Consider the following 14498-nt stretch of genomic DNA (forward strand, 5'->3'; position numbering starts at 1 on the left):
TCTGTGCCCAGCCCTAGGAAAGGATCTGCTATACACTAATGGACTAAATAGAGCTGGGCTGGGGGTCAAAACAGAAAGGTCCTCAGCTCTGTTGATTCACTGCTTATCCTTCCAGCAGCCCGAGGGAGGTGCAACATGTGCGGTGCTTCCCTTCACCTCTCACTGCAGTGGAGCACGGCTTCTGCATAGCACTACTGGCCTCTGCTGCCAGCACGGGAGAGGAGGCGAGGAGAGAAATTAAATGGGGACTTTCCACCTCCCTGCTTCTCAGGAGGGCCTCCTGATCCCTGCCTATGAGCTGGAGGAAAAGCAATCTTTCATCCTTACCTTATTTCCATGCTTACAAATAAAGGTCAAGGCTCCTCTGCTGTATTCCATGCTGTACCAGCTTTAAACAACTGCCCTGAAATGTAATTGTAATTAGTTTCCTTTCAATCTTGATGTGAAGAGTGATCTTAAAATGCCAGGGCTGTAGCAGCGCATGTGATTAACAAGCACAGAGAAAGGCAGTGTGTGGAAAAATATGGATAGAAATGAACAAAATGCAAATGTTGCACTGCTCTAAATTTTATTATCCTCTCAGCTCTTCATAAAATACTGTAGACATCATTTGATTATATTTTTAGTCTAGGGAATTAATTTTTAACTAGGGAACTCATTTCTGCCTTATGATTACTCTTCTCTGCAATGGCCTGTAGGTTTGAACTAAAAAATCACAGTTTTAATTGAGCTAATGATGCCCAGAACTCATATTAATCTCACTTCTGTGTGTGTCATGCCATGCAATATGTGCTATAGCTGCCAGTAACGTGTGCATCTTTTCATACCAATGATTCCTCCAGGGGACCAGGCCAGCTTGGGTCTGCATCCCACTATTGTCACTGCCCAGAAGACTCCTTGGAGATGCTAATGCCTAGGCAGCCAGCAGAGGGAAAAGAAAGCAGCAAATACAGCGTTCATGATCAGCCAATTACAACCCAGTTCTTTCAAGGGTTTTTAACACATTTTTGCTTGTGACACGCAGACTCACAGTAGGGAGCAACAAACAGTTGGGAATCATAGCTCTGCGCATTCACCTCATCCCACACCCACCATCTTCACGGCCTGGGTCTTCTGTGCTGGAATCCACATTAAACAAAGCAGTGAAGTTTTGATTGTTGTCAAAGAGTTTCAGTTTTGTGATGAAAGATGTGACCTTTCTTGGTGGCAAGAGTCCTTTCTGATTGATTAGTAAACACGAGGTAAAATGCAGGAGCATGCCACCGTTAACTTGATACTGCCACTGGCTCTGTGCATCAAATATTTTTGCTTTATTTTGAGCATCCCATTAATGAGAAAAACATCCTAATCAAAGAAACACATTTCCTTCGATTCTCTGTACAGCATTATTTGCTGCTTCAGAATGACATGCTAAATTATATCTATTTTATTCCCAAATTAGAAAAAAAAGCTTCAGAAGATTATTAACTAACACTCTTACCAAGTGTTAAGCAACATCCAGTATTAATTATTTAATCACTTTTTAATTTCTTTCCATAAGTTAAGACAAGGTTAGCGTACTTGCTCAGAGGATGGCTTTTCACTTAGCACCAATGAGCCTGGGACTGGGCTCCAAAAGCAAGTACAAGTTAAGAGACCTCTGCAGACACTGATGGGTAGAAACCTTTTAATTAAAGCCACCAGAGAGTCAGTGTGACCAAGCTCAAGGAACAGCATTTCTGTGTGCATTATGGAACATGAGAAATGGGCTGGAGAAGGATCCAACCCAGGCTGAGCACAAGAGAGAGGTGCACATGCCACAGGGCACTGGGTAATGCTTGTGTTCTGCATGAAGATACCAAGCTTAACGTACTCATGGCCTCATATGAGCACCCCAGACACTTCCAGCCTCCGGTGTTGCTCTCTCTGTCCTCCCACCACCCATTGCCCTTTCCCACTTTCCCAGATCTTACCATGGCCCAGGACCACTGGACCAAAGGAGTTACCTCAGGACGTGGCAGCTGGCACGGCCTCCTCATTGCTGAGCAGCTTCTCAGGAAGTGTGTGAGCTTTGTGAAGAACAGGTTCTTTTATTTATGTTCTATTCCTTAACATTTGGATAAAGCCTCATTCATCTCAGCCGTCCTCTGCTGCTAGGAGAAGCCCCCTGTTTGTGGCATTTTGGGGAGCCTATTTTGGGCTGCTGTGGTCCACTGCTTTTCCTTTAGGGCCGTGATGATACCTGTGTGAACAAGCAGGAGAGTGCCATGCCGAGAAATGGGTGCCTGTATTACTTTGGTGAATAATTTAATCAATTCCCTCTGTGTTCTAATTAATTCTCTCTGCTAAGCAAAGGACCATGGACCTTGCACACTGCTTCCATGATACAAACCCAAGTTTTGATATACATAGCTTTCTTTTTATTATTCTTCATATCACTGGTGTCTCCTTATTCCTTTCCTTCAAGTTGCAGCCATGCACTTGTCTGGATTGGGCCCATATTGGTGAGATACAGTAAACACTTGGCATCTTGGCCCATCTCTTTGGCTCCACCTTTTGAAAGAGGAAAGTCTTCATGCCCACGTGCAAATTTCCTCACACTTCAGCAGCCTGGCCTTAGGCCATCGAGCCACGTTTGTTGGCACTGTTGATACTTGGCATGAAGTTCTCCCATCCTAATTCCTGCTAGGACAGATTGTACAGAACATGTCATGGTTTGAAGGCTGTCCAAGAGGTGCTCTGTGGGTTGGAAGTCCACATCTAGGTCAGGATCGATGCTTATGGAAACCCTTGTGAAGCAAGGCCTGCACCTCAGCTGTCTTGCTATGGGGGATTACTTGATTCACTTACATGAGCATGTACTACTTTGCTAAATCTTTTTCAGAAGTATTGCCATGAAATATTTCCTCCAAGAGCAATAAAGGACCCTCAATATTTTCAAGTCTGTCAGAAAGAGTTTGCCACACTATAAAATATAGGTACCTTCAAGAATAAGCTTCTTGTTAGCTGAAATAGTCCCTCTGTATACATAAATGCACAGCGCTCAGGATCTCTTTTTTTGTGTGTGTAATTCACAATTTCACTCATATAAAAACAATTTATGGCAATTCCATCAACTGTCATTTAAGGGGCCTCGTTAAGTACAGCAGGCTGTGATTAGTCCCACATGGGGAGCTCATGTGTTATACCAAAGGAAACAACAACCAGCTGGTAGAACTACTTACTGCAGGGAAAGGAATGGTGAGGAGGAGGGCTTAGAAGAGTAGTGGCTACCAGGAGAGTGAGTACTGGGTACAAGACAAGAAGCTTTTGGATCTACATGGGGTGAGTTCCTTGCTGAGTCTGCTTCTATCTGTCATCTTTGTTTGGTACCATGCATCCCAATTCATACTGATAGCAAGTATCTGAGTCAAATAAGTGAATATTTTTTGCTAAATGTTGTCTGTCACATCCTGTTACTGCATTTTGCCTTCTCCGCCATATGTAGTAACATGATGTAGTGGAGAACAACATGATGCAACCTGAGTGATTTAATGTGACATGACAGAAAAATATTGCTACAGCTTTCAGAATAAACACCTGCTTTTAGCAGTTATTTTCTCTGCTAGAAGCAGTTTCTTAAAATATATTACCTGGATTCTGCTGAAGTATGTTGTGTTTCTCTGGTTGTATGCTTCCACGCTTTACGCAATGTGTTCTTTTTCATTTTTGTTTGTTCTATATAGCCAAGTAGAGCATGTTGTTTATTTAATTACAGTGAAATGAACTAGTCCAAACCATAAATTGAGAGATATGTGGATGAAAAAATGTTATTGCAAGAAAATGCTAGTTTTCTTAACATTCTCTTAACAGCAGGTTACATTTACTCACACGTAATAGTGAGTAAAGAGTAATAGTGTAATAGTTCATAAGAAGAAAAGTTTGGGAGAACCTGTTTTTCCTCCAAAAACTTCCTCAGACTATTACAAGTGATAATTGGATAAAGATCTCTCTCCTTGGAGAGATGCGGGCACAGGAAAGGCAAACATTTAACTGTTGATTTTGCATTTGCAAATGTAGGATTTATGAATGGGAGTATTTTTAACAAGAAAAGTCCAGGCTTAGGTGAGCCTTCCTTGTATTTTGTTTCATTATCCTTGACCTGACTGACAGAAATATTAGCAGTGGGAAATGAAACTGTTGGCTTAGTTATTTAAAAAATAAAAAATAACATAGTTTATTCCTATTGATTTAATATTCTTTCCTTCCAAAAACTCATCCATCTGGGTGAATCTGTGAATGTGTGAAAGCTAATTAAATTAGCAGCAGCATCTCTGTACCTCTCATGTGTACTTTTACCTTGAGTTAGAAGAGCTTCACCCTCCAGGGCCTCGATTCAGAAGTCATTTCCAAAGCAGAGGGAAAGGGAAGGAAATTCCAGTGACCTTCAGCTCATCAGATCACAAAGTTCAAAGCAGCTGTTTTTCAGGGGGAAAAAAAATTAAATGGATGACCACATTCTCTTCAAAAGGAATAAAACCTTTGCCTTGAGGTCAGAAAGCCTACATTCAGTGCTGGGTACCTGTAAGGTTTCTACCATCTGTCCTTCTTGTCCCTAGCCTAGAAAAAGGTGATATCGTGAATTATTGATGGCAACTCCTAACATTGCATTTCCCAGAGGTAGCACAAACACAGGGTCGGGGTCATGGCTTGGGAAAACAAAAGTGTTTTCAGTGTTCCAGGGAGAGGAGAAAGTAGGGTAATTTCCCCAAATCTGACCTCATGTGTACTGCAGCAGCACAGTATCTGTTGTGTCAGCACCACGATGGTCCTTGGGGACCATCGGTTGGCAGTCAGCCCCAGCTGCACAGCAGGAGCACAGTGTTCCACACAGTGAGCACAGCTATACAGGGATGTGGTTTTGGTAGCACAGGATCCAAATCCTGTAGTTTTTCCAATTGCAAAGCACCTTTTGACTTTTGGTAAAAATTAAACACTCGGAAGGTTTGAGTGAGGTAGGTTTTAATTTGTAATAAAAACGTGCACACTGTTGCCTACAATTGTACAAAGCCCCCGAAGAGCTCCATTGCTATGTAATCCCAGCAAGCTGGCAATGTATTTTAATGTATTTATTTGATTATGCATTCATTCTTTCATTCATTCATCTATTCATTCATTTAGACACTTGTTCATTCATCCCTGTCCCTCTGCAGGAAGAGAACATAAGCCAGCAGTGGCATACTTCTTCACTGTCCTGATTTACAGCCATGGCTCTGAGTTGGTATCAATAAATCTCTTTGGTCCTCTTCAGTCCAGCCCTATCCCTCATTAATGATTGGGATTTGAAAGAAGGATTAAAAATCATGTCAGAATCATAGAAAGATAGACAGATATGCATATTAGTTGCAGCACTTCAATCAAAGTGCTGACTTACTGGATTTCTTCGTATTTAAGACCTCTCTGTATTCATGTTTCTCTAGATCTTGCAATTACTTTCACAATCTCTGACTTTTTATTAACTAGCCCAATGACTTCACTAGCAGAACTGATTGAGGAGGTACCTGGTGCTGTTCTGGTGCCTGCCCAGATGGATGCAGAGCTCTAGCAAGCCTGGCACTCGCAGCTCCCCTCATTGCCTCTGTTTCAGAGAATCATAAAATGGCTTGGGTTGGAAGGGACCTCAAGGATCATCAGGCTCCACCTTGTCTGACATAGGCAGGGCCACTGACTTCCACATTTAATTCTAGACCAGGCTGCCCAGGGCCGCATCCAAGCTGGCCTTGAATGTCTTCAGGGACAGGGCATCCACAACCTCTCTGGGAAAAAATTCTTGACTTCTTACCATCTTCTGGCCTTGGGAAATATTTATTTCACAATGCCTTTCTGGAGGGCCACCCTGGTAGGCAGCTGCTGGATGGGCTGTACCTGGGATTGCCTCACCATTACTTGCGCTCCTCCCAGCCTAAGCACATGCCTTTTATCTGCTTCTGAGTATGCTTGAACACAAGAGGATGTTCTTTGAAAAGGGACTGAAAAGAAGGAGAGGGTTCATCTTTGAGCTGGGATCACTCGCTCTCTGACAGCTGCAGGAACGCTTTTTCTTGCATATCTCTGAAATACCCTTAATTATTCTTGCAGACAACTTGCAACGTAATTGTGTCCCTAAACTGTTAACCTTGAAAAATACTTGACAATGTACTAACATCTCAGAAACTTGTTATCCCAGGGAATATAATAAATCCATAAATATCCTAGCTTCTCTCAGAAGTCCCAGAATAATCCTTTGTTGTCAGTCTTTTTGTTCCCCTCAATTTTTGTTTTGACCTGATAGCAGGAGATGCTGGAGAGGAAGAGAGTGTGTTAAAAAGAGTAATAATAATAATAAGAGCAGTTTGAAAATGTAGTTACGTATTGTCTATAACACCTCTTACAAAAAGAGATGTCCCTCATCTGCTTCTCTCTATTTCTATGCCTTGAGGGCACTGGAGGATGGAGCCACTTAATGGCAATATGGGACAGAGCTGGTCCCTGGTAAACAAAACCAACAAGGCTGCCATTCAAGTACTCTCCCCTGCCTCCCATTCCTCCCCCCTCCGTGAGGTCTGCCTGTAGCTGCAAGTGCTGCTTCTTAAATAAACACCTCCTACTTTAAAAGAATTACAATGCCATATAAGCTGACAGTGTGCTTTAAATGCCATGATCACTTAGGCAGAGAAAATGAGAAATTTAAGATACCCGCACCCTTCTGACATCAGTGACCTTATTAAACTCGCAGAAATCCCAGATAACTGAATAACTTTAATTAAAGTTATTAAAATGTCTTCCATGTGTTAGTTCTTACAACCTCAGAAGCTCTGTTACATTGAACATGCTGGCATGGGTGACTGTTGATAACAGAGACGCTCTTCTTCCAGGCCTGTCTGCTGCTCTTACCATGCAGTCATTTGAAATCACCATGAAAAAAAAAAAAAAAATAATCATAAGCTTAAAAAAGCTAAAGCAGACAGGCTGTTTCAGATTATTTCAGCATGTGTATTTGCTATCACAACCGAATGTTCCCGTTAAAATCATAGTCTGATTTGATTTTATTTTCCCTCCTGAAATCAGGCTGCAAACAAAAGGATTAGACCAAGGCAAACCCAGAGAGAAGGTTTGGATCTGGGTTCAAATGTGCATTGGAAATTGTGGAAACCCTTTGGTCTGAGGCCTTCTGTATTTTAGTAATAATGGTTTTCCTAAAATTACATGTTCTTTATATATTTCTGTATCGGGGATTAACTATGTAGCTTAGCAGGAAACAGAAAAGGAGATCATTATTTTACAATTTAATTTAGAGGAATTTGAAGGCTGGGGATCAGTAGGGAAAGCAAGCACAGCTGCGTTTCTTAGTATATTCTAATGGGAAAATTATAATTTCCATGCTACTGCTCCCTTATTTTCAACACATTTGTAGGTATTTCTTTCATATTGGGATCCAGCAGCTCAGAATGCTTGAAAAGTGTGTCTTTTTTTCACTAAAGGAACACATTTTCACTTAGTTTCAATTGCCCTTCAGCTTTTATTTACTCATATTTGTAAAAAAAAAAAAATAATAAAAAAAAATAATTAAAAAAAATCATATAACCATGCTGCTAAAATGACTTTATTATGTACTTGGGAACTTAAGGCATGTAGACCAAAGCCAACTCTCAGCAGATCACAGGTATGTGTAAAACTTGGCTGTTTTAGAGATGCTTCACAGCCTGGACCATATTTTGCCTTATAACAAATCTTTGATGTAGAGAACTGCTTTTGCAAAGAGCTGAAGCTCAGAGGGCCAAAGGTATCCATTCTGGAAATGCTTGGTACAGCAGGGTGGTGAACCAGCAAGTTCCAAGCCCTGCAAGCTTCAGCCTCCTCTTACAATACAGCTTTTCCCCCCAGACACAGTGTCCTACTCTTCAGTCCCTCATAATGCCTACATCAGACACTCTTACATGGCTTAAACTACCCACCATGTTGCAACACTTACCAGGAAAATAGCAGGGCTGTTGTGTCTACTCTGAGTGTTTCCTCACCTGTGGTATTACATTTTGAAATGCTGGATTTCCTCTTTGAGGAGCAGATTTGCTTGACTCACTCTTTATCACATAATAGAACTCATAGAGGAGCTTTTTTACCTCTCCCAAGATGTAGCAGAAGACTGAAGAACTAAAAACAGCTTTTTCAAAGACTTGAATTAACATTGACAGAGTCTATTTCATCTGGACGTACTGCTGGGATCATAACATGAATCATAGCCAAATATCTGAGAGCTTGTGGGGAGTATTTATGAAATCTTTTTGGAACATCAGCCATCTCTGAAACATGTACAGTTAGCGTTTGATACCCTCCTGTTTAACTGTGGTACCAGGTTTGATCTCTTTGACCAAAACTATAACCATCTGGTTCAAATGTGTCTATTCCTCGCTTAGCTGCCAGTTATCTAATACCAGCTCAGTGGTTGCTAGCTTCTCATCCAGGCTTTTGCTAGGTATTTCCAAATACCTTTTAAAGCATGAGATTTGTTTCCAAACAAATTTAGCAACAACTCTGCAACTTTTTGTTTGCTTGATTTTTACTTTTTTTTTACTCATTAAATCAGTAATTTCATCATCGGTGCAATGCCAATCAGAGCAATATGTCTGCTCCAGGAATACCATTGGCTTAGTGATGTGCAGGCCTGCATCACCAGCTCCTTTCCTAGAGGCTTATATCTTTTTTCTTTTACACAGCATTCTGTTTGTCCTGTGCATGCCACAGCTGCATATTGAAGCAGCACAGCAAAGGCTTTGGGGATTTCCCAACAATAAAGTTAAAATCTCTTTCCTGGTTAGTATTCAGCAGCACTATACCATTTAGCAGACATTTTCCCTTCTCCCATTTTTCAATAGGATGCATTTATCAGCATGGAGTAGCAATCAGCATGTATTTGCTTGTGTATTTATTTAAGTCAGCTGTGTACTTCCTCATTATTTGCAATTCTTCCTCCAAAAGTCTTTACTTTCTGTTTCTTCATGGAAACTCCAGCTATAGTATATTCTGCAAAATAATATATTCTTCAGACCCCCTAGTGTGATCTAAGATAGCTGTCCTATTATGTAATTATGCTCTGAATGGAGAGTATGGCCTGCCTAAGAAGGGCCAAAAAAATGACTATTTTTATTTGTTGGAGAGCCTTTTTCAAGAGGTCAAAGGCTTCAGGCTTCAGAACTGACAGTTTATATATTTCACCAAAACTAAGATTCTCCATCCTGTGAAAGAGATATTTACTTTTGAAGCAGCTGGGTCAAAAAGAGAATAAGTTCCAGCTGGTTCCATTGCCTGTGGTTTTACTGTCAGAACTGGAGTCTTGAATGGACAGTCATAGGCGGACTATGTGGAGTGAGAGCAAAGGCTGCTTGAGAAAGGGCTGCAACAATTTCCTTGCTTCTCAGGGACAAGATTTCACTTCCATCAATGATACAGTGTGTTGTTCTCTCCTATAGTAATGTTTCTCCAGGGTAAAGGAATCAAAACCACGCTATCCTTGAATGAAGGAATTAAACATGCTTTATCTTATTAGTTCATATGGAGCTGACTATAATAGTGACTCTCCACTGCTGCACCTTTCTTACTGAAGTCAGTGATTACATTTCCTCTCCAAAGCAAACCTGTGAGATTCTACGTGGTATTGTGGCAAGGTTTCAAAAGCTTTGGGGCACAGTGGCTCGCAGTGTTAGCACCCAAACAACACATCCTAAAGGCAGGAGCCAAATCCCTATGACCCTTCACAAACCACGCACCAAACCCTACAATGCCTTGGCTGTCCCACTTGGGGTGGGAAATAGAGGTGAAGGTCCAACTTTGCCATCTTCCAGAGAATATGTCTTTCTAACTCTCCAGACAGACCAGTTATGAAGGCTTCCCAGAGATGGGAAATGAAGAGAAGAGGGATATAGCCAGGCTCTATGAGAATATCCTAAAATTCAGATACAGTTTGGAGAAACAGAAGAAAGCTGAAAATTTTACAAGTTGCCATGTGACAAAATCATTCCTGAAAAAGAGTGAAGAACCTGGAAGACTTTCCAAATTGAAACTCCCATAGTCTTTGAGCAAAACCAGGGACAATCCTTCAGTCCCAGTAAAATACATTACTTCTATCAATACTCTTAATAATTACTATTAATCCTTCTCAATAAGCTTGGAAGAATCCTTCTTCAATAAGCTTGGAATGCCTGAAGACCCAGTCCATGTAGGCATTTGTTTATATTTATGCATGTTGTATAATGTAAATTATGTATATAACGTAAATCCTTCCCAGGCAAATGAATTGCTGCAACAAGCTCTCAGCCCATATCAGACTTGCTTATGTCAACCTTGGCAGTGTTCTGTCCTTGCACTTGAGGACATTCCAAAACAGAGCTCCTGAGTTTGACCAAAAGGATTAGGAGAGCTGATGGAGTAAAAAAGAAATCTCCAAAACGCTGAGATTTACTGCACTGGTGTATAGAAAGGAAAGTAAACAAACATGGCTTCATTACACAGATCACTACACTCAGCAACTGATATGTAGCCCCTATTCCCTGGCCACATACAAATCTCATCTCTGATTTCTGTCCAGGAAAGACAATAAAATAAGAATGTATGTTGCCAAAGTGAAGTTTTAAGAGTGATAACTTTAAATTTCTTATTAGGGATAAGGTAAGATTTATGGATAATATACTGATTTATAAATATATTTAGACAGTAAGTATTTTTGGCTTTAGGCTGGAATCAGAAAGCTTGGTGTAAAGAAAGAATTTATTTTTTTTAAAGGTTTTGTGGAACATAAAATAAATCCAACTTATACTTTCAAAGAGCCCTCTGGCTGTATAAAAGATGATGCCAGTGACAGTGGGGAAAAAAAATTTGCTTATATCTACAATGCTCCATTATTTTCTCATTAACTTGAGTTTTAAAGGAAATCATATTAGTGCCTCCAGAGGATAAGCTATATAAACAAGAGCTACAAATTTATCTGTGCATTAAAATGAATGCTATGGTAACCAGTTTGATTGCTTTGGAGGCGATTTAAAAACCCAAAGGGTGTATTATCTTAAGGTAATCTCACCCTTGGGTCTCTCTATATATTATATCTCATACCTCTAATCCTGTGGGATGATGCCTAGCTAATAATACCTCCTCTGACTCTGTCTCGTCCGTTCTACCTCAACAGAAATGTGCTTCCTTCAACTTTAAAGAACATGTTGGTTGAGAAATCTTATTTCCATCACCCTGAGTTGTTAGTTTATTTTTGGAGAAGGTGTAGAGATGTATTTCTTTGGGCAGCAGAAAATGTTTATTTAGCAAGAGCTTAGTGTAGCACATGAGTTTTGCTAGAGCATCACTTGAGGCATCGCATCTGGAAGGGGCCAATTTTATATTGGTGGTGGACAATCAATGCCGTGTGTCAGTGCCTTACCTGCTGGTTTTTCCAGTTTTAACACAGGATGAGCAAATAGTTGTAGATCATTCTGATGCCATTTCTTCTTTGCCAACATCTTGGATGTCCCATGTCTTGCCAAGGTCCCTCCCAACTCAATTCCTTCTTTTCAAGTCCCATGAATGTGAATTTATTGGAGAGACTAGGCTCAATTTAGACTGCATCAATAATTTTCTGGTCTTCACAGAAATCTTCTCCCATTGAAATGTCTGTATCTGCCGAGGGATTCTCTGTGCATTCACCTGTAGATGGCTGTGGTGGACCAGGGTATGAATACAGGCACTGCACACCACGTTAATGCAGATGTGGAGACTGGATCCAATTATTTGCATTGCAGTTATGTACTTGCTGAAAGGCTTACATCCAGTTGTCTGTGAAACAATGATTTTGGAAGCTGAAGGTGTTTTCCATTATTCAGGCCCAAGCCTTTCATGAGCCTACTGCCTCTTTGAAGAACCTCACATCTTATGCAAGTTGGAGGAAATCAGCACATCAGTGCATTTGCTTCATGCCTTCAATTAGTCAGGGAAGTGGGAACAGCTGGCTTTCCAGTAGTGTGATTTTTTTTTTAACTCAAATCACAGCTCTCCTTATACTCTCTATTGCAACACTATTATTTCCTATTAGTCATTTTGCTACATGAACTACAACACGCTGACAGTGTAGAGTGATTTACAGATGGAGACAGTGATACCTTATTCAGAGAAAATGACTTCGCTTCTGAATGCCTAAGTCAGCTCCTAAGGGCTGGCAAAGACTCCTCAAGGTCACAGTCAGCTTTGTACGGCACTTATATACTGCTCCTGGTGTGAATTGCCTCTGAACATGCCTTCACCTGTCAGCTCCACTGAGATATTTTTGAATGTCATAAACTCCTACATCTTGAGGCCAGGTGTTGAAAGAATCCCTATTATTATCGCTACACTGTCAGCAACAATATCAACAGTTAATAAGTGATGATAGGGGTATAAATGCCTGGTTCCTGTGTACAGCTTGTCATTTGCAGTCAGATCTAACACAGCTAAAGGAGTGGGGGAGAAAAAAACCCAAACATGTCTTCTGAGGAATGTCTCTGCAAAATGGCATCCATGTTTAATTCTGCTTAATCTTTTCTAACTTTAATGTGCTCTGCTCATTTAAAATAAAATAAAATAAAAGCCAAAAAGCAGGACCCAGAGAGCACGTACATGTGTAATAAGGACTAGTTAAATTCCAGCTGGGCAGACTCAAGGAGCTAAGCTCCAGCTGCTCAGGAGCTCTAACACTGACTTACAGAGCAGAGGGCAATTCAAATTAAGCACTATATATACATGGCTGAACACTGTTATCGCATTATTTGTATTGCATGTCCTTGTATTTTGATTTATGGTTCTTTCTAGGTTGCAGAGGTCTGTTAAATACCTTTGGCAGCAAATCTTTCTCTTATGCGTACTGTGTATGTTTTGCCTCTTACAACATACTAAACAGCCCATGTAAGAAGAGTTCGTGAAATATTGATACCGTACCAGGAATGTAAGTGAAGGGGGAACAGACAGAATATTACATGATGTGGTGAGGCAGCCCCACGTTTCAGTGAGATGTCTGGATAAATAGTTCTATAGAAATCCTGCGGTTTGCTGTACATGAAGTCGATCTCAGGTGTTTTCATGCTCACTGTGGTTACCTTTCCCAGTTTTCAGTTTCTGAGCATAAGCTGATAGCAAAGATTCTACAAATTATTTAAGTGAGAGGTTCTGCTCTCTTTCTAAATGGGCGACGTGATTCCTTCTTGTTGTAATTCAAGGGAGCAGGGAGAGCCAGCCTTCCCTGCTTCACGTTGATCTCTTTGCAGCATTCACTGGCCAAGTTTTCAGCAGTTTTTTCAATCAATCATTCCTTTCAGCTGGGAGGCCACATGGCACTGGGTTTTGCCACATCAGCTGATTCCATCATCTTGCATAAAATGAACTTACTTGCGCATGTTTTTGGGGGCTTTGTAACTCAACATTGCCTCCACTTGACTGTGAGTAAATTAGCAAGCAAAGCACAAAGCTGGAGAAGATGCTACTTCTGCCCTCTGTGAACAACAGGCAACAGCTAGGTGCAGGCCTCCCAGCCCCCAAACTGTGCTTAATTCTACCTCTCCAGTTTCATATTTTCTCTGTGGATAAAGGTCAGAGCCCACTGTATCCTCTAGCCCAGGCTTTGTGCTTTGTGTTGCATCAACTTCATATTATCAGCTCTTTTCCTTTGACTGAAGTCAAATATCAAACTGAAAATGAGTCCTTCATCTATTAGAGCATGAGTCAGTGAGAAAGAATACCTTCGCAGTTCTTAGGAAATAATTGGGTAATGCTAGAGCAGGACCTCCTAAGAAAACCGTGGTAACAGGCTTTCAAGGCAGAAAGGGGGAAATTGTTTCACTGGAGCCTTTAAACAGTTGTATCTGCAGCCTCCAGGTGAACAAACAGCACATAGGCAGCAAGGAATAACAGGAATTTCTTCATCTGTATTGCTCCTGTCCCGAGCTCTACAATTTTGCATATGATTTTGAGCATTTCAAACTTTGAAGTTATTTTTATCCTCTAAGAAGTAGCTTCCACATAAAGAATGGTTGCTAATGTATTATAAACTAGGATTAGCTTAATTAGGGACTTCACAAGAAAGTAATGACTATTTAAGCCCTGAAAACAAGCTAATTATTTTCTATCACAATTGTTGCTAACGCTGTCCTCGGTTCTCTTTAGGTGAATGTTCAAAAATCTGTATGGCTAATTAACAGATATCCTCCAATCACTTCACCGACTTTTTTTCATAATACACTAAAATTTGTGTCTACTATGCAACACTTCCTATGTATATACATTGTTACTCAAGTTAATTGATAGCATGATTCATTGCTTTCTCTGGGATTACGTCACCATCAAAGTTAGAGTAGCAGGGGATACAACAGTGCTTTTACCCAGCTGAATATCCCATTATTTGTGCCACATTTTTTCCTAATTAATTTTTTAATTTCCTTTCATGCAATCCATTCAGAAACATGAAATAAATCCAGGTGTACCTGAAGGTCTGAAAG

The 14498-nt window shown here is 40.6% G+C and overlaps 1 long non-coding RNA gene across 1 annotated transcript; it reads right to left on the bottom strand.

The window, feature by feature from the left end:
- Positions 1-566: 566 nt before the first annotated feature.
- Positions 567-4437, bottom strand: LOC116653830 (uncharacterized). The gene is made up of 2 exons (XR_004308328.2): positions 4318-4437; positions 567-2221 (listed from the first exon to the last, which is right to left on the bottom strand). It is a non-coding gene; the product is annotated as an uncharacterized LOC116653830 (long non-coding RNA).
- Positions 4438-14498: the final 10061 nt, after the last annotated feature.

The sequence above is a fragment of the Coturnix japonica genome, chromosome 12 (assembly GCF_054131305.1).
Source record: "Coturnix japonica strain WE chromosome 12, WE-NBRP24, whole genome shotgun sequence".
Taxonomy (NCBI): Eukaryota; Metazoa; Chordata; class Aves; order Galliformes; family Phasianidae; genus Coturnix; species Coturnix japonica.